The sequence below is a fragment of the Nicotiana attenuata genome, chromosome 5 (assembly GCF_001879085.1).
Source record: "Nicotiana attenuata strain UT chromosome 5, NIATTr2, whole genome shotgun sequence".
Classification (NCBI taxonomy): domain Eukaryota; kingdom Viridiplantae; phylum Streptophyta; class Magnoliopsida; order Solanales; family Solanaceae; genus Nicotiana; species Nicotiana attenuata.
In genome coordinates this window covers 26525422-26550700 of record NC_031993.1, presented here as the reverse complement: position 1 = coordinate 26550700, position 25279 = coordinate 26525422, and positions in this window count along the sequence as shown.

The following is a 25279-nucleotide window of genomic DNA, read 5'->3' as shown; positions in this document are numbered from 1 at the left end:
TGCATAAATAAGAAATTACAACCAAAAGAAGCCTGATCTTGACTTCCTATCTGAGTTATATAATTAATTACTTCAGATGCCCATGATGTTCAAAGCCTTTCTCATACCTGGGTGTGTCAAAGTTCCCTAAGGGTCTCAAGGGACCCCGGGCAGTGCTTACACCTAGTTCTGCATAACTAGACAGAAATGAGTGCAGTGTGGAAGGGCCAGCCCTTATGCGTCCATGTTCAGAGGGAGCTCAAGGGTCCCAAGGCAAGGCTCACACAAGAGGGGCAGAACCTAGGTTCTAAGAATATAGTGGAAGTGCAGGACAGAAATTGATTAAAATTGAGTTGGAAATAGTAAGTATTAAAGGGTGATTTGAAAAAAAACAGTAGTAGTGGAGCTCAAAATACCCTGAATCAGTAGTTACACAACGGGTCGAGGGGTTTTGGGAATACATTGTATGAAGCATATGACCCCAGAAAGGGGCAGGTTTGGCCATGCACAGCAATAGACCATGCTGGCCTGCCCATAAACCAACCTAAGGAACACAAACACATAGAGGGGATATGGGGTTTGGGATTCATAAGTCAGCAAATCACATAACAAGCGACTGACAGAGTACATATATAGGGAAATATTAATCTAAAAGGGGAAGTGAGCATATTTCAGCATGCTAGTAATGTCAATAGACTACAGAAACATTGGCAGAAGTGAGCATGAATGAGAGACTGAAGCAACTTAAAGAAATATATTGTTGTTGAGACTTAAAGAGTAAACTAGGACATACCAGTAGAGAAGCAAAGTGTAGAAAGGTAAAGCAAACAAGAGTCCACTATCTAGCCTTGGCTTTCAGCCAGCTAGACAAAGCAAAAACACAAGTAGCAGTAAAGAAAGAGAGAGTTTTAAGTGTAAGTGTGTGTTTTGAACTCAAGTTGCTCGTGTCTTTTGAAAGAAGAGGGGGTGGGTATTTATAGGTTTTGAAAACGAGTGATAAGTAAGGTAATAAGTAAAGTCTTAACACAAACATGGAAACAATCACAAGTCGGAATCAATTAACACAAGTGATTCCCTTTAATTAAGGAATCACTGTTTAACAGGTAGTAGCAGGTTTAATTAAGGAAAGAAATCAATTTGGGGACAGATTGATTATTGCCATATAAGGGGTAGTAAAAGCATGAAGTAAACAATCAAGTCTAAGTACAAAATAGGCTTATTTTGGGAAAGGATTCAGCAAGGTAAAATATCACAGTAAAAGGGAAAGGAATCAATTAATTTTAAACAAGCGAGTGAAATTAGAGTTTATAAAGAAAACGCTTTTGCAATCAGTCACCAAATCAAGATCAATCAAGGAAGAAACTTCAGTATATAAATAGAGTGAACAGAAGAATCAGACATGCGAGGCCAAACACATTGGCAAAAGAGATAACACGAACATACAATAGTGGCAGAAATAAGCTAGGATTCAGTAGTAAGGAAAATATTCGAGGCACAGTAGTCAAGTAGGTCAAGTAGTCACATAGAATCAACAGTGAATCAGAACATAGTATTAGGTAAGAGAAATCAGAAACAAGTAAAGGTCTCACAGTAGTAATAAGTGAGAAAAACTTCTAAGAAATTTAGGGCTTCAGCAGTAGTCGAGTTTAAGAGATGGTAAGAACTCAAAATCAAACAAGTCAAACAAGGAAAAGAGAGTCAGAAACAAAGAACAAGTACAAATTTAGACAAACAGTTTCAGAACTCGGATAAGACTAAAAGAACTAGGGTTTTTAACATGCTGAAATAGATAGAAGAACAATATATGCAAGTCATTTTAAACATAGCAAAATCACAAACAATATTGAGATCAGAGAAGAGATCTTTTGAAAAACATAAAGGAAACCCTAATCTTCAAAAAAATGAAGAGTCGTTTTGAAAGAAAAGTTGAAGAACCTTCGAGAAAACACTTAAGAAATTCATAGTAAGTACAAATATAAGAGAGATCTGAAAGAAAATTGAAAGGTCTTAGAGCTAGGGTTTCAGAAAACCCAAAAGAAGTGAGGAAGACTTTGAAAGTTAACGATCTAACAAGAAAAAGTCAAGGATCGGCCTTGAAAGGCCATAAATGGCCAGAGAAAGGTCATAGATGGCCGGAGAAAGGCCGTGAACAAAAGTCGAGCAAGGACTGGACCAGACCCTTCGAGGTCTGGCCATGAAACCATAGAAACAAACACCCAGGAGCCAAAGGAGGCTGATACATGTCTCAAATGACCACGAGGGGCAATGGATTAGGAAGGTATTAGGGTGGATTAGGGTGGGATTAGATGGCGGCGGCTAGGGTTCAGGTGAGGTTTCAGAGAGAATTGAGAGAAGGGGGATTCAAGGGCGGCGTTTGGTGATGAATGAGGTAGGGTAAGGGGTCGTTTAAGGTTAAAATGGAAAGGGCGAATAGTGGCCATTGATCTAAATGATCAACGGCCAGGATTGAAATGGTTAGGTAGGGAGTCCGGGTTGGGTCGTTTAATTGGGTTAGGGGTCGGGTCTGAATGGGATTTGGGCCGGGAAATTGGGTTTAGTTTGGGATCAGATTTAGGCTAAAATTGAAATGTAATTGGGCAATTATTTAAATAGCCAATTTCCCTTTTAAAAATTATAAAAAATAGGAAATTAACTTTTGGAAATAAATTGAAAGCACTAAAATAATTTATAGCATATAACTAACAATTCAAAAATACAGGACTTAATTTTATGAATATAAAACACAATTAAATTTTAAAAAGGCTAATATTGCAATTATGCGCAATTAGCTTTTAAAAATACTAAACAAAATTGTAAAAATCTATAAAAATTACCTTAGCTATATCTTGGCATAAAGATGAAAATCCAATAGATTACCAAACCTCACACAACCTCATAAAACCACCAACCCACAGAAGCATCAAAAACTGCAGAACTCTGTTTCTGCAGAAATCACAAAAACTGCATGAAACCATCCAGTTCCTATAGTCTGCAGATGCTCACTCTACTGCCCTCAATCCCACCCTCAATCCACAGAACCATACCAACTATCATACCAATATCCCCCCACAGAAACAGTAGCAATCAGATGCAACAAAACTGGCAGAAATTAGTTTTCAAACCTGCGGAACCTGCAGATTATGCAGGACATCCCCAGTCTGATGCTATATGCTGCTGCAACACCTTATCCTCACCTGAATCCTTTTCCCAAATCAAAAAACCCAACCAACTCACACACACCCTTCAACCCTACAGAAAGCCAACTAAATAGTTCCAGCAAGATGTACATAAATCAGTACTTTCTACTGCAGAAATTGAAAAACCTGTAGGAGCTCCCTTACCAGCTGAAGCCACCAATACCAGTTCATCTCTTCCATCCAAACTCCACCCTCAACTCACAGCCCTGCACCATCCAACCAGTTTTCATCAGGGCTACAGTTTTCTCCATACATGCAGTCACCACTCTTCCATCAACATGAGCCTCTATACAATTGAGTGCAGTCAACACAAGAACCTGCACTCAATTTCTATGTATAGAATAGGGATCACAATTGCTCCCCTTTCCCCAGACTCATCTCCAGAAGCCACAAGAACCTGGAGATTGAGCCCCCTTTTTACTGACTTGTTTGCTCTATTTGCAGGGACATGGAACAGTTTTGATCACTTGTTACACCCTCAGACACTAGTATTAGCATCCCAGATGCTCATTCTGCCGAGGGTGCACCAAGTAAATCAAAACTCCCATTGGATAGTCACTCTCAGCCAGCAACTTTGTCATAGGCAATGCATCCATAGTCAACTCCAATTGAGCCTAATCATGCAGGTTCAGACAACTTTCCAGAATCAGCTGCAGTTCAGGAGACATTTGCAGGCACAACACATTACCATTTATGTGGCTTACTCATTTCAAGACATCCAGTTCAAACCTCTTACTTGGATAACTGGTGCAAGACTTGGTCCTCCTATTTGCTCACTCTTTTCTGTCAGCTTCATCAGACAGCAGCAATCTTGTGCAGCCTTCCTTTACTCTTTTTGTCACCTATCTTCCACTTGTCTTATGCCAAATCAAAGTGAAAGATAGTTAATACCAATTGTATTGGTTATGTACTATTCTTGTTAGGGCACTTCTACATGTACATTAAATGTAGAATTTGTTGTCTATGGAAATCTAACTTCCAACTCTTTAGATTAGTAATTTTAGGATCATTTATGCTTTTTTGTATAGTTGACCTAGGCTTACTTCAATTGTATTTTGTAGAATCAATTGCCTATCTCTGTTGGATAGACAATTGGTTTACCTTCACAGGTCTAACTTGTCACAGTGATCAAGTGTCATTTGGCTATCATTTGTGGATAACCAAATGCACGTTCATATTTGTTGTGGAGGTAAGGTTCAGGTCCCCCTCCACTTTTGTTGTACTTTATTTTACATTAATGAAAATCAGCCCTAGGCACAATGCCTAGTGGATTCAGGAAAAAAAACAAAAAAAAATAGATTACCAAAAATAATAATTTTGGAAATGATTATTGGGTTTTATGGATAAAAAAGAAAAATAAATTGATTTAAAAAACCTTAAAAATTATGGAAAAAATAATAAAACACTTGAATATGCTTACATATGCATATATGTGCCATTTTGAAGTTATTTTGCATATTGGAAATATATAGGGAAAAATTGGGTGTCAACACCTACACCTTGTGTGCAGATTCAGGTATTTCTGAACCCGGTAGCGGGTGTTGATTACTCAGTGGCAGGTTCATCGGAGTTAGCAAGGTAGCTGTCTAGCGATAGCAGCCCTGCTTTCCTCCCTCCTTAATCTCCCTTAGTTGTATTCAGTGATTTTCCCGGCCATGTTGGTCTTGATATTGTCAAACAGTTATAGTAGATGCTCATGCCTGGAGACACCCCCAAGTCGGGCTTTCTTTCCGCACTGTTGTTTTGTTTTAAACACTTTATAAAGGATTATTGTGAAATAGCTTTGATTTTATCCTAAGAATGAAAATATAATTTGGTTTTGGGATAGTGTCGGCTGGCCTAGTTCCATGATAGGCGCCATCACGATCGGGTTGCCTTGGGGGTCGTGACAAGTTGGTATCAGATCCTAGGTTACATAGGTCTCACGATTCATGAGTAGGTTTAGTAGAGTCTCACGGATCGGTACGAAGACGTCTGTACTTATCTTCGAGAGGCTGTAGAACCTTTAGGAAATCCCACATTCTTGAATTTTTATCGTACGTCATTGATTCAGCCTTAAATATAACTCTTGAAATTCCTTCCACGCGTTCGTATGCACGCATGAGTGCTCGGTATCAGCTATGCATCGACGGCTGTTGATTCCTTGAACGAGGGATGAGATGTGATTTTTGTGTATTGATGTTGGGCCAGTCTAGAGGACTAGAGGTCGGACTTTGCCTGTAGCTTGAGCACTGAGGTGTTGATTGTGTGAGCACGTACTTTTGGATTTATATTTTCGATAGTGTCCCTATTAGGGGAAGTGATGACTGGATAGCTACGTGATGAGTATAATGTGATTGCGGGATGCTTTCGTATGATTTGAATGTGACGAGAAGGGTCTGGTTGAGGGTAGAAAGAACCATCTGGTGCTTGATTTCCATCGTGATTTGATGCATAGCACCGAGTTGTGGGTATGCTGAAGGATCTTTTCATGTTGTTTAGTTGGGGAGTGAGGTAGATTTTATGTCGTGATATGAGTTCAGACTTAGGAAGATTAAGTCATTGCGGGATGTTTATGACGGCGGAAGGGTATGAAGAGAAGTTAGTTTGAGGCAGAGCAGGTGGGTTATCTCTTGCAGAGTGTGTTGAAGTTTGTGTTACCCCTATGTTTTTTTATTGGAGGTCCTCTTTTACCAGTGAATTATATGTGCTACAGTTTGAGTTTGGATCGCGTTTGGGAGTTGTCTTGATTGTTGCGAGAATGAATGCGAGGTTTGTAAATTATTTGAAGTACTCGATGATTGTGTTGCACGAGCTTATGAAGGATTTATTTTAATTTCCCTATAGTGTTATGGCAGTAATAGAGTATGGGCATTGCGAGTTTTTGTGTGTTTCGGCCTATGGCTTTGAGCCAAGTGTGGGAGTCTGCTATTGATAAGTTGGTTGCGCAGCTAAGTGTCGTATTAGTTTCAGTTCATGGTATACCGGCAAATCAGTCGTGGCTTATAGAGGTCGAGATCGAGGATGACTCGAATAAAGGAAATTTTGGATAATGGTGTGTTATGCTTTGTGGGTATATGAGAAATCGTCGGAAGAATTAGTTGTTGTCGTAAAGGATGTAACGGGTATGGAGTAGGATATCACTCGGCTACTTAGAAGAATGGGTTACTTCCTTAGGTGTTACCGTGCTAATGGGGCATAGGTCGTTTGGACCGTTTGATTAGCCAAATTGAGACCTGAGTAGAGTGGATGACTCACGAGAATGTTCTGATGGGTTCAAGATTACATGTAACAATTGGGAATTCTTCAGGATGTGTATTTGGCTAGAAACTGAGGTTTACATTGGAGGGTGTCAAGACTTGTGGCATTTCTATATCAATTATGGATTCTGCATATCAGTATCAGGAAGGTGAAGGTAATGGCTTTGGATTCGCAGGAAGTCTCTTCAGGGAAAGTATTTTGAATGTGGTGCTTTTGGGGATATTTAAGAGAGTATTCAGCGACTTATGAGCCTTTAGACGGTGTAGTTTTATGCTTGGGTCTCGTGTGGTGAGTCTGAGTTGAGGATTGAGGTATTATGGCGAGGAAAAGTATCAGTTTGAAGGTAATTTAGAAGAATCTTGGATAAATAGGATAGCGTGGTAGTAGGTCAGATCGGCATAGTGAGGGATATGATTAGTTCTTTGGGTGCTTATGAGGTAGTGAGTTTCTACAGGTGTTTCATGGCAATGCTCTTGGGTTTTTTGTGACCTGCGTAACTTGGTTGAGTAAAAGGATTCAGTCCTGACGGTTTGGTTTTGTGCAAATGGGATTCGGAGAGTTCTTGATTTCTACCATGGTTAGAGATTTATATTTTCTACTGGCGTGAGGAGCATGTGATGTATACTGACTTTCTTCTAGATGGGATCTAATCGAAAGTTCTTGGCTAGTTGATTACATAGTTGCGCTTGGATCGGAATGAACTATGAAGTTCTCATATTTATCATGGGATGGCATGGTATATGCGGTATGTTTTGTAGAATTGAGAATTGCATGTGTAAGGTCACGGTTCAGTTCCGACAGGAAGGTCATGAATTCTTAGGCAGCATGGACAATTTCAGATCACTAGGTAAATGATATTACTAATTGTTGTGGCTTGATGAGGGTATACATTTTCAGAAATGTATTTGAAATAAGGATACTTCATTAGTATTGCGGCACTCTCTTGTTGATCGACTGTTGATATTCGAGTTTGCTTGGTGGCACAGAAAGATTATAGGAGTATCCCTCATTGAATGATCAAGTATTAGAGGTGATCGAGTATTAGAGGTGTGTTAGATGTACGGGCGGTGGTTGTGGACCGCGTGTATCGGCCTTGTGTGGTGACTATCAGGGGTTTGGAGACCCAAGTGGATCCTTTGTTGCTTAGTATGGTGGATTTTGATATGATATTGGGTATGGATTGGTTGTCTCCGTGTCGTGCTGGCTATACTCTTTCCGAATTGAGTGGCGAGATTCGACGGATTATGTTCACAGTAGAGTGATTTCATTTTTTAAGGCCCAGAGGATGGTTGAGAAGGGTTGTCTTTCTTATTTGGCCTTCGTGAGGGGTGTCAGTGCAGAGAGTCCTACCATTGTTTCAGTCCTGGTGGTGAGGGATTTTTCCGGATGTGTTTCCCGCAGGCCTGTCGGGCATGCCGTCGGACAGGGATATTGATTTCAGTATCGATTTGGTGCTGGGCACTCGGCCCATTTCTATTTCATCGTATCGTATGGAACCGGAGGTGTTAAAGGAGTTGAAGGAGCAGCTTCAGGAACTCCTTGATAAGGGGTTCATTGGTAGACTAATATGGATGTGTGTTCTGCATCGAGTCAGATTTGTTGACTCTGAATTGTTATTGTTAAGGGATGTGTCGTTCGATTGTTATTGAGCTTATTCGTGTTCTGGGGTGATCTATGAGTTACCTTCCCGTGTTGCGAGGAGTTATGATTTGTTGGTTATATGCACATGTGGTGCGTTTCTATTGGGGTCTCATGGCGGAATTCGAGCGGGAACAGTATTGGGTATTGTTGGCGTATTGGTTATGTTCTTTCGGAGTTGTGTGGTGTTATGTCATTTGCTTCTCCGTGGTTATCGTAATGCACTCCGGGTCCTTGATGTTGAATTCCAAATGGTTGTGGATTTTGAGCAGGGTGGCTCGAGGTACATAATGCAAACTAGCGTTTGGATGGGGTCACGCGTTGTAGCAGAGTTTTGTGGAGGTGTGACCCTTCGGGTTAGGTTCGTGTGTTCTGGTTCTACGATGTGTGATGGGTTCTTATCATTGTGTTGTGGTGGTACTGTTGAGCTTACGGTGCAGCTCTCTCATTTGAGTCATTTTCCGTGGTTTGGTACATTCGGGTTGTTGCTTTTTGGTGCACGGATTGCACGGATTGTGGCTTTAAATCGTATTGATGTGTCATGTCACCAGAGTAGTCGTGTTGGATGAGATGAGGTCATTGAACCTAGAATGAATACTATCGGATTTAATTCAGCATGTTGGAAGGGTAATATCGGATTTCGGCTTAGAAATTTACTACGGTCCTTGCTGACGGAGAGGGGACTCCATGACTGGTTGACTGGAGGAATGGGTATGATTTCTACATGTTTCTTTCATCATTGGCAGTATACGAAAGTGTTGGAATGAGGCTTTGGTTTGATAAGAGGTTTATTACCGGAATTGGGTTGTTTGGGCAGCTGCTGGGTTAGAAGTGATCGCTATGAGTGTTTGAGTTGTGTGGTATATCATGTGATTTCCATCTTGAATTGTGGTTATGGCTTAATACAGCTTGTTCGGACTTATTCACGGTAAAAAATTGAGGTTCTGATATTATAGATAATTTCGGAATTGGAAATTTGGTTCTAAGGTTAATGGGCTGGGTTGGATTGTCAAATTTCAGTTATGTCATGCTATCGGGCCTATATGGGATAGGGTGACGTGCGATCACCCCCGGGTATGTGCATGGTAAGGATATACAGTGATTTGATGGTTTTCGGAACAAATTTGGGCACGTTCAAGGACGAACATATGTTTAAGCGGGGGAGGATATAACGACCCGACCGGTCGTTTTGAGCATTCGCACTTCGCTCGCCAGTTCTCGGGCATGACTAGCCCCGTATGATGTATTATGCCTTATGTAATCGTCGGTTTTGGTTTTTAGGTTAATCGGAACAGATGTGGAAGAATGATCCTCAGCTTGAAGCTTTAAATTTGAAAGGTTTGACCAAGTTTTGAATTTTTAGTAAGCGATCTCGGATGTGAATTCTGATGGTTCGGTTAGCTCCGTTAGGTGATTTTGGACTTGGGAGCGCGGCCGGAATGTGATTTCTAGGTTCGCAGTAGAATTAGGCTTGAATTGGCGAAATTAGAAATTTGGCGATTTTCGGTCGGTAGTGGAAATTTTGATATCGGGGTTGGAATGGAATTCTGAAAGTTGGAGTAGGTTCGTAGTGTCATTTGTAATGTGTGTGCAAAATTTCAGGTCATTCGGACGAGGTTTGGTATGTTTCGGCATCGTTTGCGGAATTTGGAAGTTTAGAAGTTCTCAGGCTTGAATCCGAGGGTAATTTGGTGTTTTGATGTTGTTTTGTGTGTTCCGAAGGTTCGACTAAGTTCGTATGTTGATATGTGACGTGTTGGTATATTTGGTTGAGACCCTGAGGGGCTCGGGATGATTTCGGATGGTTAACGGAGAAGTTTGGAAGTGGGATTTTGCAGCTGAAGCTTCTACTTCTGATGTTTCCGCACCTGCGGAGTGGGGACCGCAGGTGCGATGACCGGAGATGCAGGAAGAAACCGCAGATGCGGAATTTGTCGCAGGAGCGGAGGATTTGACTGCACCTTCGAGCCCGCAGGTGTGGAAGCTGGAGATTTAAGTGAAATGCGCATATGCGGCGTTTGGACCGCAGGTGCGAGAATTGGGCCGCAGATGCGGAAGTGCTGGGCAGAATGTATAAAAAGGCCTCTTCGCGAATTTTGGTCATTCTTCATCATTTTTCATCCGGATTTGGAGCTTTTGGGAGCAATTTGAAGAGGGATTCAAGGGGATTTTCACTGAGGTGAGTAATTTTAGCCCTAATGCTCGTTATTTTGGTAGTTTTCTGTGGTTTAATCATGTGATTAGTGGTGATTAAGGGCAATAAGGGGTTAGGGCTTGGGATTTTGGAGAGTTTTTTGAGAGTTTGAGGGATCAAATGGAGTCGGATTTTGATAAATTTGGTATGTATGGACTCGTGAGAGGATAAGGATTCTACTTTTGTGACTTTTATCAGATTCCGAGACGTAGGTTCGGGGGTCGGGTTTGGCCAATTTCGGGAATTATGATTTAATTTGATAATTTTTGCGTCGGCTTTGTTCCTTTAGCATGTATTGATGATATGATTCTTATTTTGGATAGATTCGGGGCGATTTGAGGCCGAGTCGAGAGGCAAGGGCATCGCGGGTTAGAGTTTTGTCCGGGTTGAGGCAAGTAATGACTGTAAATCTTGTCCTGAGGGTATGAAACCCCGGATTTCATATCGCTTCACTACTTTGAGGTGACGCACACGCTAGATGACGAGCGTGGGGGCGTGCGCCGTTGGGAATTTGTGACTTGATCCGTCCCGTACGACTATTAACTTGCATATTTGACTGAAAACAAATTGATACTATTGTGTTTTAGAAAGTATTACTATGTTTTAGGCTGAATGCCATATTTGGGCCTCGTGCCAAGCTGTTTGGACCCTTAGGGGCTTTTTACTACTATTCCTCACTATTTTGATTTAATATATGTACTTAGTCATGCAATGCTTTACCGATTTCATAACTCAGTCGTATTTACTTTATTTTTGACGTATAAAATGATATTTTGGGTTGAGCACCCTGTTTTACTGATAGCCTGAGTGGCTTGTGAGGTTGATGACTGAGAGAGGCCGAGGCCAGATTGTGAGGATTATATATTTATGGATCGGGCATATATATATATATATATATATATATATATATATATATANCGAGGGCCTGGTTATGAGGATTATATATCTATGGATCGGGCTGCACGCGGCAGCAATATATTTATATATACGTATATGGATCGGGCTGCACGCCGCAGCGATATAGCGCTTGGGCTGTAGGAGCCCCTCCAAGAGTCTGCACACCCCCAGTGAGCGCATGTATATGATAGCACGTGAGTTGTCCGTGCAGATTTTAGCGCTTGGGTTGTAAGAGCCCCTCCGGAGTCTGTACACCCCTAGTGAGCGCAGGTACCCTGAGTGAGTGATATTATGTTGCCCGATAGGCTGTTCTTGATACACGTTGTGCCCAAGGGGCTGATTACGAGTGATTGTGAAGTAGCCCGAGGGGCTGGTTCTGATGGATGTTATGCCCGAGGGGCGGTTTATGATACATGTCTTGCCGAGGGGCTATTTATGACTTTCATCATTTTTATTTTAAACTTCGTTGAATCTCTGTTGAAACTATTAGAAAAACATTTTTCAAAGGATTTTTTTTATTGAAATCGGATTTTAACGAGATAACTTGATTTAAATACTGTTTTGGAAACAATCCTATACCTACTGTGGTGTTATGACGTGGATTATGTGCTTTCTTACTGCTCAGTCTTTATTTACTTTTATTACTTACTGAGTTGGCGTACTCACATTACTCCCTGCACCTTGTGTGCAGATTCAGGTATTTCTGAACCCGGTAGCGAGTGTTGATTACTCAGTGGCAGGTTCATCGGAGTTAGCAAGGTAGCTGTCTGGCGATCGCAACCCTGCTTTCCTCCCTCCTTATTCTCCCTTAGTTGTATTTAGTGATTTTCCCGGCCATGTTGGTCTTGATGTTGTCAGACAGTTGTAGTAGATGCTCATGACTAGTGACACCCCGATGTCGAGCTTTCTTTCTGCACTGTTGTTTTGGTTTAAATACTTTATAAAGGTTTATTGTTAAATAGCTTTGATTTTATCCTATGAATGAAAATATTGATTGGATTTGGGATTTAGTTGGCTGGCCTAGTTCCATGATAGGCGCCATCACGACCGGGTTGGTTTTGGGGTCGTGAGAAGTTGGTAATAGAGCCTAGGTTACATAGGTCTTACGAGTCATGAGCAAGTTTAGTAGAGTCTCGCAGATCGGTATGGAGACGTCTGTACTTATCTTCGAGAGGCCACAGAACCTTTAGGAAATCCCACATTCTTGAATTCTTATCGTGCGTCATTGATTCAGCCTTAAATGTAACTCTTGAAATTCCATCCACGCATTCGTATGCGAGCATGAGCGTTCCGTATCAGCTGTGCATAGACGGCTGGTGATTCCCTAAACGAGGGACTAGATGTGATTTCTGTGTATTGATGTTGGGCCAGTCTGGAGGACATGAGGCCAGGCTTTGCCTGTATCTTGAGCACTGAGGTGTTATTGTGTGAGCACGTGCTTTTGGATTTATATGTTCGATAGTGTCCCTATTAGGTGAAGTGATGACTGGATGGCTACGTGATGAGTATAATGTGACTGCGAGATGCGTTCGTACGATATGAATATGACGAGAAGGGTCTGGCTGAGGGTAGAAAGAACCATCTGGTGCTTGATTTCCATTGTGATTTGATGCATAACCCCAAGTTGTGGGTGTGCTGAAGGATCTTTTCTTGTTGTTTAGTCGGGGAGTGAGGTAGATTTTATGTCGTGATATGAGTTCAGACTCAGGAAGATTAAGTTATTGCGTGAAGTTTATGACAGCGGAAGGGTATGAAGAAAAGTTAGTTTGAGGCAGAGCAGGTGAGTACCAGTGAATTATATGTGCTACAGTTTGAGTTTGGATTGCGTATGGAAGTGGTCTTGACTGTTGCGAGGGTAAATGCGAGGTTTGCAGATGATTTGAAGTACTAGATGATTGTGTTGCACGAGCTTATAATGGATTTAGCTTAATTTCCCTATAGTAATATTGCAGTAATAGAGTATGGGCATTGTGAGTTTTTATGTGTTTTGGCCTATGGTTTTGAGCCGGGGGGGGGGGGGGGGGGGTCTGCTATTGATAAGTTGATTGCACGGCTAAGTGTCGTATTAGTTTCAGTTCGTGGTATACCGGCGAATCAGTCGTGGCTTATAGAGGTCGAGATCGAGGATGACTCGAGTAAAGGAAATTTTGGATAATGGTGTGTTATGCATTGTGGGTATATGAGAAATCATTGGATGAATTAGTTGTTGTCGTAAAGGATGTAACGGGTATGGAGTAGGATATCACTCGGCTGCTTAGAAGGATGGGTTACTTCCTTAGGTGTTGTCGTGCTAATGGGGCACAGGTCGTTCGTACTGTTTGATCAGCCTAATTGAGACCTAAGTAGAGTGGATGACTCTCTAGAATGTTCTGATGGGTTCAAGATTTACATGTAACAATTGAGAATTCTTCAGGATGTGTATTTGGCTAGAAACTGAGGTTTACATTGGAGGGTGTCAAGACTTGTGGCATTTCTATATCAATTATGGATTCTACATATCAGTATCAGGAAGGTGAAGGTAATGGCTTTGGATTCACAGGAAGTCTCTTCAAGGTAAGTATTTTGAATGTAGTGCTTTTGGGGATATTTAAGAGAGTATTCAGCGACTTATGAGCCTTTAGACGGTGTAGTTTTATGCTTGGGTCTCGTGTGGTGAGTCTGAGTTGAGGATTGCGGTATTATGGCGAGGAGAAGTATCAATTTGAAGGTAATTTAGAAGAAACATGGATAAATAGGATAGCGTGGTAGTAGGTCGGATCGCCATGGTGAGGGATATGATTAGTTCTTTGGGTGCTAATAAGGTAGTGAGTTTCTACGGGTGTTTCATTGCAATGCTTTTGGGTTTTTGGGGACATGCGTAACTTGGTTGAGTTAAAAGGATTCAGTCCTGACGGTTTGGTTTTGTGCAAATGGGATTCGGAGAGTTCTTGACGGTTTTTACCACAGTTAGAGATTTATATTTTCTACTGGCGTGAGGAGCATGTGATGTATAGTGATTTTCTTCTAGATGGGATCAAATGGAAAGTTCTTGGCTAGTTGAGTATGTAGTTGCTTGTGGCTCGGAATGGACTATGAAGTTCTCATATTTATCATGGGATGGCATGGTATATGCGGTATGTTTTGTGGAATAGAGAATTGCATGTGTAAGGTCACGGTTCAGTTCTGACAGGAAGGTCATGAATTCTTAGGCAGCATGGACAGTTTTAGATGACTAGGTAAATGATATTACTAATTGGTGTGGCTTGATGAGGGTATACATTTTCTGAAAGGGCAATGTGTTTGAGTTAAGATACTTCGTTAGTATTGCGGCACTCTCTTGTTGATCGACTGCTGATATTCGAGTTTGCTTGGTGGCACAAAAAGATTACAGGAGTATCCCTCGTGGAATGATCTAGTATTAGAGGTGCGTTAGATTTACGGGCGGTGGAGTTGGGATCGGATATGGTGATTAGTGTGCTTTATGGATTTGGAGGCTGGGAGTTCTCATAAACAGGTTATGTCGTGGTTGTGGACCGCGTGTATCGGCCTTGTGTGGTGACTATCAGGGGTTTGGAGACCCTAGTGGATCCTTTGTTGCTTAGTATGGTGGATTTTGATATGATATTGGGTATGGATTGGTTGTCTCCGTGTCTCGCTGGCTATACTCTTTCCAGATTGAGTGGCGAGGTTCGACGGATTATGTTCCCAGTAGAGTGATTTCATTTTTTAAGGCCCAGGGGATGGTTGGGAAGGGTTGTCTTTCTTATTTGGCCTTCGTGAGGAGTGTTAGTGCAGAGAGTCCTACCATTGTTTCAGTCTTGATGGTGAGGGATTTTTACGGATGTGTTTCCTGCAGACCTGCCGGGCATGCCGCTAGATAGGGATATTGATTTTGGTATCGATTTGGTACCGGGCACTCAGCCCATTTCTATTTCACCGTATCGTATGGCACTAGAGGAGTTAAAGGAGTTGAAGGAGCAGCTTTAGGAACTCCTTGATAAGGGGTTCATTGGTAGACCAATATGGATGTGTGTTCTGCATCGAGTCGGATTTTTGGTTCCGAATTGCTATTGTTAAGGGATGTGTTGTTCGGTTATTGAGCTTATTCGTGTTCTGGGGTGATCTATGAGTTACCTTCCTGTGTTGCGAGGAGCTTATTCGTGTTCTGGGATGTTTGTGGCTTGCGGTGCCTCAAAATTGGTCACCATCCCACTCTTGATTCCCTTTTCTATCCTTTCTCCTAACCTCTTATTCTTGATGACCATCAACCTTTCATAATATTGCGGATTTCAAGCTCTAACAATGAACTTGTTCATTTGCTCCTCTTCAAGTGCTGGTTTTACCTTTGCAGGCTCTGATCTCCAACGAGTAGCATACTCGCGGAAGGTTTCTATCGGCTCCTTCTTGAGGTTTTTAATATAGAAAACGTGTAGCACATTCTCTGTATTGAACTTGAATTTGTCCATGAAATCTAATGCCATACTTACCCAATTTGCCCACTTTTTCGGGTTTTGATTGATATACCAAGACAAAGCGTCTCCTGTAAGACTTTACATGAACAATTTTATGCAAATTTATTCATTCTTACCCACTCCTACAAGCTTGTCACAGTAGGTTTTCATATGCACCTTCGGATCACTAGTGCCATTGAACATCTCAAACTTGGGAGGTTTGTAACCCTCCGGCAGTTCTACATCTGGCTGGAACACAAGTCTTCATAGTTTAAACCTTCAATGCCTTTCTGACCTTCATCACTCTGGACTCTCCCTGTTAGTTTCTTGAGTTCCACTGCCATGTTTCAAATGAGCAAGTCCTTCTCAGTCAGCTCAGGTATGTATATGGTTTGTTACGGGGTATGGGGTAAAGTTTCCCTGTATATCGGGTTGCTTTGATGAGTTCCTGGAACTTGGGTGTATGGGTGATCATTGATTGAGATTTGGGGATCGGGAGTAGGGTGTGGTTAATTTTTAGGAGTATGATAAGTGGTGGTTTGCAGATATTGAGTTAGGTGATGGTGGTGTTGTTGAGGGGTTTGCACTGGTGGAGGTGCGGGATTGTGATACTGGTGCAGTGTTGGAGGATTCGGAGTTGTGTGTGGTGGATTCTGGTTTTGTGTGTTTTGTGGTGGTGTTTGGTTTTGAGTCGTTGCATTTTGCCGGTTGATGTTGGGAACATTTAGAGTAAGGGAAAGGTTTGCCAGATAAAGGACTTGCTCGAGCTCACCCTACAGCTCCAGGACTTTCTGCCCAAACGCAGGACCAACTCATTCTTTCCTGCATACTTCTCCCGTCTGAGGTTTCAACATTCTCTGCTGCATTAGCATTGTCTGTTTGAATACCACTTAAATCATCCATCTTGCATTTGCCTTTGCCTTTGCTTTTCGGGTCGCTTGGTGGAGGACCTCTGGATTTGGTGTGGTATTCTGATGATGCCAGTATGCATGAACCAACCTTTGGAAATGGGAATAATCAAAGTAAATAAAACAAAAGGTAACCAAGTCAGTAAGACGAAGTAAACTAGTGTTTGCAATATTTAAGCACGTATTACAAATGTCATGCAATAATTCGCGTCCTAATTTTGGGGACCTCATTGTGCCTGAGGTAGGCCTAAGCGACACATAGACTTGGGGAAAATTTATGCCAACGTTTGCATTATTTCATTAGTGCAAAAATAAGCCAAAACAATCTTTCAGTAAATCGATAATAATATTAAAGTCACTAATAGCATTAAGCCTTATTACATTGAAATCTAATCTAAGCTGGAAAGCAGTAAAGAATATCATCTCCTTATCTACTTGGTCCCTTAAGGACCTTCTCCATGCTTGGCTCTCTTGACCCATCAATCATGTTTCCTAGATTGCGCATGTCCAGTAGTAAGTAAGCCTTTGCCAGCTTCACTCTTTCATCATCGCCCATGCCTTGACAATCCCATAGTCTCTTTCTTATCTTCCCTTCTAGCTCCATCAACCCTTGCTCCAAGTATTCTAACCTCTATGTCGACTTATTGGCAATCCATTCCCTTATCGCCTCCATGTTCACTTTATGTTATTCCAAATGCTTAGCTTCGAACTCGAACACCCTTTGGTGTAGCCTCTTATATTTCACCAAGCCTCAACCACCTCGTCTATGATCCTATCCTTCTCCTGGTTTGACGTCCCAGCTATGTTGTCTTCCAGCCATAATAGATAGTAGTACATATGGCCGGCGTGACACCTATCCGGTTCAATAATGTCTCCTTCCATGATGATTTTTTGGTTCCACATATGGTGCGCTTCGAACTTGAATGGGATGTCATCCCCTTTGAAACCCGCCATGTACTGAACCATGTTAGAAACCTGAGGTATGACTTGTTTTCTTCACCCCTATGAAAGTGTTCTAGCAGCCAAACTTGTAGCAATAGATTACAACCTCAAAGCGTCCGTACCCATGCTTGCACCGATTCAGAGCACGGTACATCTTAGCTAAGATCATTGGGATGGTAGTATACGTCTTTCCTTTGATGCCATCCATTAAAGTCCTGGCGACCATGGCTAAGCGAGTATGAATTTTCCCCCTCGCATTGGAAAGATCAACAATCCCAAGAAGCAGGCAACGAAAACATAAACCCGGCGGTGCACCCATCCCAAGGAGGTAATGGCTAACTCCTCATGATGAAGGTGATATGATTTTCTATGCCCATAATGCTCATAGGGAAACTTAAAAGGGATGTATAATTTCTTCAGATAGAGCAGTTCATCATTCTTCTTAAAACCCAACATTTTCATAAAACCGCATGGCGATTTTCTTGCACCAATAGGCTTGGACTATCCCATGGTAACTTGGCAAAACCGCCTATTTCTTCCAGGGAAGGAGTTATTTCTATATTGCCAAATCAAAAAAGAGCTCTCTTCTCGTCCCGGATCATGGTAGCGGCCTTAATCAGTTCCCTATTTGGTCGAATGCTCAGCAAATATGGCAGATCACTAAGTACTCTCCTCATATGGTTTCTATCACAGGGTGCATCCACCAGTCAATTAGCAAAGGCGGGATATTCTGGACCATACCGAACCTAGGAATTTTATGCTTCATTTTCTGCAAACAAACAAAGGTTAGCCCTGTTTCCCTCCAGTTTCGACTACTTACGCAATAATGATCAGCATGTTGGCACGTTTTCTCCAAGTAATGCACATAATATGATGGTGTCCTTTTGGTATTATGGAAATCCCATCGGACAAGGTTTATCTAAGTGGGTTGTACGTCAATGACGCCTCAATCCGTACTAGGTTTAGCATGATGCATGTACATTTCGCATAGGAGTGTGGTTTCTAGAAAGGTCTAGACTGGTACTCTCAAGTGGACAACTCGAGAGGGAAAGGCACATGCACTTATCAAGCGCCGCTATGTTGATAATAAGCACGGGTGGAGTATGATGTGGAGCATGTTTTACGCAGAAATAGTAATACGTTGCCAAGTATTTGAATGATAAAAGTGCATAAAACAGTAAACAATATGAAAAAGATGAACAGGAGTAGGAGCGAAAGCGAAAAAAAAAGAAAGACAAAAAAGAGAAGTCAGTTTAACTCATGAAAATGTGCGAGAACGTAAAATAGGGAAATGGGGATAGGAGAGTCATAATATAGCAGTCTTAGACAAAATGAAGGAAATGGATAAAGGTCATACATGTCATAGCAATAAAGGGAAACAGGGAAGGGATGTTCATGTCAAAGCAATTTAAACAAATAAAGAAGAAAGGGGAAGGGATGTGCATGTCACAACAACATAAACAAATAAGGGAAATAATCCACAAAAGACAACTTCGTTATGGTAAAAGCCTAAGTATATCCCCAGCAAAGTCGCCATGCTGTCGCGCCCCTTTTTCTCTCAAAAGCAGGCTTCAACGTGTGACAACTCTTTTAAATGGGTGTTAAAAGAGAAGAGTCCCCACCTAATGATTTTTTTAGGTGCGTTAGGGCACCTAATTGAAAATAAGTCTATTTGACACGTCTATGTCACCAAGGATCGGGTAAGGGCTCAAATTACTTCAAAGAGAAGGTGTTGAGCACTTTTCGAGGTCTACAACTGTGGGTCTCGGCCAAAGTTTACGCTATATGGATTATATAATTAAGTTAGGTGAAAAGGTGCAGAAGTTGAAGATTCTAGTATACCATAAGAACTAAACCAGGAATAATTGGTACAAGTTTTAAAGATTTGCGAGGAGTACAACTACGTCAGTTTGTATTTGATGAACGAGTGTGTACAACAAAGGGAAAGGGGGGTCCTAAGTTTTTTAGCCTAAAGGATCACCCCGTGCAACATAAATAATACTTCATCACTCCCTTAGGGCAGGGGTTGCTCATATTATTCAGCGGGCACAGACTATCATCTCCTGCTACCGATTACTATGTTGAAGTTGTTCACTTAAAGGCGCTCTAATTCGATTCTAAGTCATGCACTACCTGTCCCATACCTATGGTCCAGGAGGCTTTGCCTACTATTTAGGTGGTTCTAGAGTTTCCTTAGGCTTCTCAAAAATGAGAAAACTGCAATCAAAACAAATAGGACTACACATAATCAACAGCAAAGACTCAAGTTCACCTCCTCATATAGACACAAATTGCACTGGCAGATTCAGCAATATACAGTTTTTAGGATTAAAATGCTTTATAGTCGTTGAGTTCTATAGGCATAACTTCTAGGAATTCTGATTTCTCGTAGTGTACAACAGCGTTGCAACTTTAGGCTAACAGATTTGCAGATTAAGGGCATTACAAACCTAAAGGCGTGATCTCTAGTTATATGCGTGATGAGGCAGTAAAACGATCCAAGAACTCTGAATTACTAGTGCATAAACATGCTTCTTAGGCATGTGATAGTACCCTATAGGCAGGATTAGTAGTAGCTAACAATTGAAATTGATCTTATATACCTTTATCCCTATAGGCGTGTCGTGTAATTGTGGCAATGCGACGAAGTAATGAAGTAATTGATTAGTTGATTAAAATCCTATAGTCATGATATCTAAAGGAGCAGCTTAATAGAAGCAGTTGATTAACTGATTAGTTGGGCTCCTACAGGCGTGTTATCTAGATTAACAAAGCATATGTCGTCACATCCTATAGGCATGCTATCTAAGTGCACCATAGGTGTGTATAATTCCTACAGGCATGATTTCTATTAGCATGCAACATACTAAACGAAATAACATATAAGTCATGCTGAACAAAATAGCAAATAGAACACATAGACCCTATAGGAATATTTTCTACCCTTTTTATGCGAGCATTAGAATACCCCGGCCCCCTTTTCATTAATTTCCCCATCGTTTGTTACTACAAGTCATTACAGCTTAAAAGGAATAATACAAACTCAAATATGAACAGTTACATAAGGAAACAACTATAATCCCTATAACTCAATGCTTTTCTGGGCCTTCAACAACTTTTTTTCATACGACCAGCAGACCCAAATCCCAGCCCATGAGAACAATGTAGTAAGTTTGAATCCAATAGCCAACTCTAACAACATATACAACCAAACACCAGGCCCAAACGAATGACTCACACTCCAATTAGATGCAAAACTTGACCACACAAGGTATAGATGATACATTGAATTAATTGAATTGAGTAGGAAGTCAGCACACCTAGTCTTTGGACTGTAACCCTAATTCTCACTAAGAAATATAGACAAAATCGTATAACATACTGGCAGGGTACATATAAGACAAATTCATGCTTTCATTTAGGACATGATTGATCATCATGGGATAACAGACTCTTTCAAATGAAGTTTCAAATACTAACATGGTCAGAAATAGCCTAAGGCAATTCTCAAACAGGGGATCTAATCATGCATTTCCCCCTTTTTGATGATGACAAACTTAGTATTGAGTTCCCCCTGAGACTATGCCTTGTCATAACAAAGGTTTACATGATAGGACTCAGTAACGCAAGAACCAGTTCCCCAATGTGTTCCCCTGAGTCTTATATATTATTCTTCCCCCTTTTGGCATCATGAAAAACAATAACAGCACAAAGAAGTCGAGCCGAGCGAACTCATGCCACATATGTGCACACAAACATGATAGAGAATAGAACACGGAGAGAGAGTACAGGACATAATAAAAAGGATTCATATTAATAATGATTTAGTATGCCTCTGCCTTTTTTAAAAAAAAAGGAGGAGGCAACATTGGACTTGTTAACAGGAGCAGCAATAGTACATCCCAACCATCAAAAAGAAAACAAAAAAACATCCACCAAACATCAACAAGGAAACGAAGAAAACAGAAGAAACATATCCAGAAGACTGGTCACTGAAGGGGTTTTTAGGGGGCACTAGGAGGAAAAGGCTTGGTAGCTGCAGCAAGTGTCTGGAGAACAAGGTCTATTCGGGCATTTCCCAACTTTTGCTCATTGAGCAATTCAGCCTTCAGGTTCTCAATTTGCGCCCTGAGATCAGCATTTTCCTGTGTCAAATGAACCACTTCATCATTCGACATGGGAAACCCTCGGGCTTGCTGACCTTCCAGGATAGCATTCCGGGCCTTCAACCGACAAATTTCCTCAACTGCAGAGTTCTGGGCATTGATGAGCTGAGAAACAGTTGATGTACTTCCTACCCCCCCATACTTTTCCACACACTCGCACTCTTCTAAGGTTGTCTGTGAAAATGTCTGCTTTCGAGTTCCCACTTTACCTATTCCCAGTGGAACCTTAAAGAATTTGAACACCGGAGTAAGCAAGAATCCATAGGGAAGCCCATGATTATCGTCCTTGAAGGTTGCAACCTTCTGCATGTGTTCAATCACTATGGTAGGCAGACTCACAGGATTGAAACCGTCCAGTTGCTCCATTAGGAATAGGTCAAACTTGGAAGTCACGGACCTCCTTTATGCTCGAGGCAACAGGACTTTGTTAACCAACTCAACAGCAGCTAGTAGATAGGGAGTAGTGCTTTCATATGGCTCTGGTCCCCTTTCTGATTAGCATTGTTTTTCACCACTGCATTTTTGAAGTTATACTGACAAACATCTCTTACACTCTTCACCCCAACTGTAGGAACTTTCAAAATCTCTCCAAGCAATTGCACATCAAAGACGATGTCTACCCCATTGACCAAGGCACATACAGGATCAGTATCAACTGGAAAGAGACTAGCGAAGAAACTTTGTACCTCCTCTTCGTACACTTTAGGTGCATCAATGTGAAAAAGATGCACCCATTGTTGAAACTCGACCATTTCCAGAATTTGGCACATTCCGGCCATCTCAGAGATTGCACGGTCAAACGTACGACCCAGCAGGACCTTTTGATGCCTCAGACGCTCAGAGCCAAGGCTGACTTCACTTCTAATTTTCTTCACAGAACTAGGTTCTTCAATAGTTTTAGACGTGCGTTTCCTAAGCTTTTCTCCACTGATCTTGCCTTTTCCCTTGGACTTGACTAGTACATCCTCATCACTCACTACCTCCTTCATCTTGGACTTAGATGTTGACCCTTTCTCCATGGAAACAAGCTCTGCCCTTTTCGAGGACTACCTAACAAGGTACCAGGTTCCTCAGGAGTTCCTTCTTCCACCTCGACTACAGGGATAGCCTCATTACTAACAGGTACACCATCCTTCACCAACTTTCTTCTTTTCTTCTACTACTCTTCTTGCTCTTTTGGAGAGCAGAGTCGTAGGCCACTTTGACTTGAAGCCTGGTAGTAGGTCGCTTGATTTCAGACTCAGGGGTGGAGACAATCCTTTGCTTACATATGAACGCATCAAGGGCCACGTTGTCCAGGTCTTCTTCATCACTAGATCGCATTTCAGGTGCTTGAATTTCCAGGGGCACAACATCGAATGCAGGAACAACACTGTCCTGGGGATGAGAGCCCTGACCTGGGTCCTCCGGAGAGGAATCAGGTTCCTCATGTGGTGCCCCAGTAGTATCTGCTACTGCATCTCTTTCAACAGCCATAATGGCCCCTTCTTCCCCCACACTGAGTGACTCATTTTTCTGGGAAGTAATTTCATGTAATATCCCATCAGCGGATACTACAAACACAGTTACGACATCCTTTTCTTCTTCAACCGGTGCTTCCACAACCATGGAATCGGCGGCAACGACGGCAGAACCCTCTGTGAACTCAGTATTGTGACCTTGTTCTCCACTTAGGGTTTGACTGGTGGGAATAACAGACGATGGGGAGAACGGAGCAGTAGTTTCAAGGGTTTCTGAGTTGGGAAGAGATTGGGAAACTAGGGAAGGTGTGACTACAGCAGCAGAAGTATTAAAGGGCGATGAAGGCTCAGTAAAAACGAGAGGTTCCATAGATGGGTCAGTGATAGTCACAGCTGAGGCAGAGAGATCGGAAGTTTTCTCAGCCATTGAAAGAAGTGGTGTGACGATCCTTCCCTTTTGGGTGATTCTAGAGTAGGACTTATGGTTAAGAAGAGCAGAAGAGAGGGTTTTTAAAAGGAGAGGATAATTATGAAGGGAGAGGAATAGGCACCAGTTCTGAAACGGCGGTTGGGCGTGGAGAATTGCGATGTTTCAGAGGGAGATGGAACGTTTTGAATTGAAGGGACGTGACAGCAGGATCTGAAAAGTTGATGACATGGCAGTTGTATTTTGTACCCTTTTTAAGATGTGTATTAAAAGGATGCACAGAGCTACTAACCTTTAGTACAAGAACCTGGTTCTTGATTTTTTTTTGAAAAGAATCAATCCTCTTTTATCAGTCATGCACTGCATCTATCGCTTCTATGCTCATCATGCGTGTTTACCTGCAACGGTATTGAAGTGAGTTAGACAGGGCCAGAAAACACTTTGAGCCAGTTATTTCTTAAGGATACGAGCCAGCCAAAGAGGAATCGGGTTCTTAATTTGGCTTCAACAGTCCCAGCTTTACTCTGTTTCTTTCAAACTGTTCCCTACTTAGTGCTTTGGTGAAAATGTCTGCAATCTGATCTTCTGTGCTGCAGAACTTCATACATATCAACCCTTTCTCCACATTATCTCTCAGAAAATGATGCCTCACATCAATATGTTTTGTCCTTTTATGTTGAACTGGATTCTTGGTCATGTTGAGTTCACTAGTGTTGTCACATAGGAGGGGCACACTCTCAGTGAGTACCCCAAAATCCTCCAGTTGCTGCTTGATCCATAAAAGCTGAGCACACCAGGATGCTGTAGCTACATATTCAGCTTCAACTGTTGAAAGAGCCACTGAATTTTGCTTCCTTGTACCCCAAGAGATAAGACATGAACCTAAGAAGTGAGCCATTCCAGAAGTGCTTTTTCTGTCCACAAGATAACCTGCATAGTCTGCATCACCATACCCAATCAAATTAAAACTGTCACCTGATGGATAATACAGCACCAAGTCCTGCGTTCCTTTGAGATATCTCAGTATTCTTTTGGCAGCCTTCAAGTGAGATTCCTTGGGATTTGATTGAAACCTTGCACACAGCCCCACGCTGAAAACAATATCAGGTCGACTGGCAGTGAGATAGAGGAGAGACCCAATGATGCCTTTATACATTGTTTGATTCACAGGAGATCCAGTTTCATCCATGTCCAGTCGAGTGACAGTTGCAATGTGAGTGTCTATCACCTTTGATGCTTCCATGTCAAACCTCTTCAAAAGTTCCCTGATGTATTTTTGCTGACAAATGGAAGTACCCTTTGGGGACTATTTTACTTGAAGACCCAAGAAGAAGTTTAATTCTCCCATCATGCTCATTTCAAATTCACTTCCCATAAGTTTTGCAAATTCTTCACACAGAGAGTCAGCTGTTGCCCCAAAAATGATATCATCAACATAAACCTGAACAATGAGTAGGTTCCTTCCTCGTTTCATTAAGAAAAGAGTGTTGTCAATTTTCCCTCTTTTAAAACCATTTTCTAAGAGAAACTTTGACAGTCTTTCATACCAAGCTCGAGGAGCCTACTTTAGCCCATACAGAGCTTTGTCCAGTTTGAACACATATTCAGGGTGCTCATGACATTCAAACCCTGGGGGTTGCTTCACATAGACTTCTTCCTTAAGGAGTCCATTCAAAAATGCACTCTTGACATCCATTTGGAACAGGGTGAATTCCATATGAGATGCAAAAGCGATTAGAATTCTGATAGCTTCCATGCGAGCCACTGGAGCAAACGTTTCATAATAGTCAATCCCTTCCTC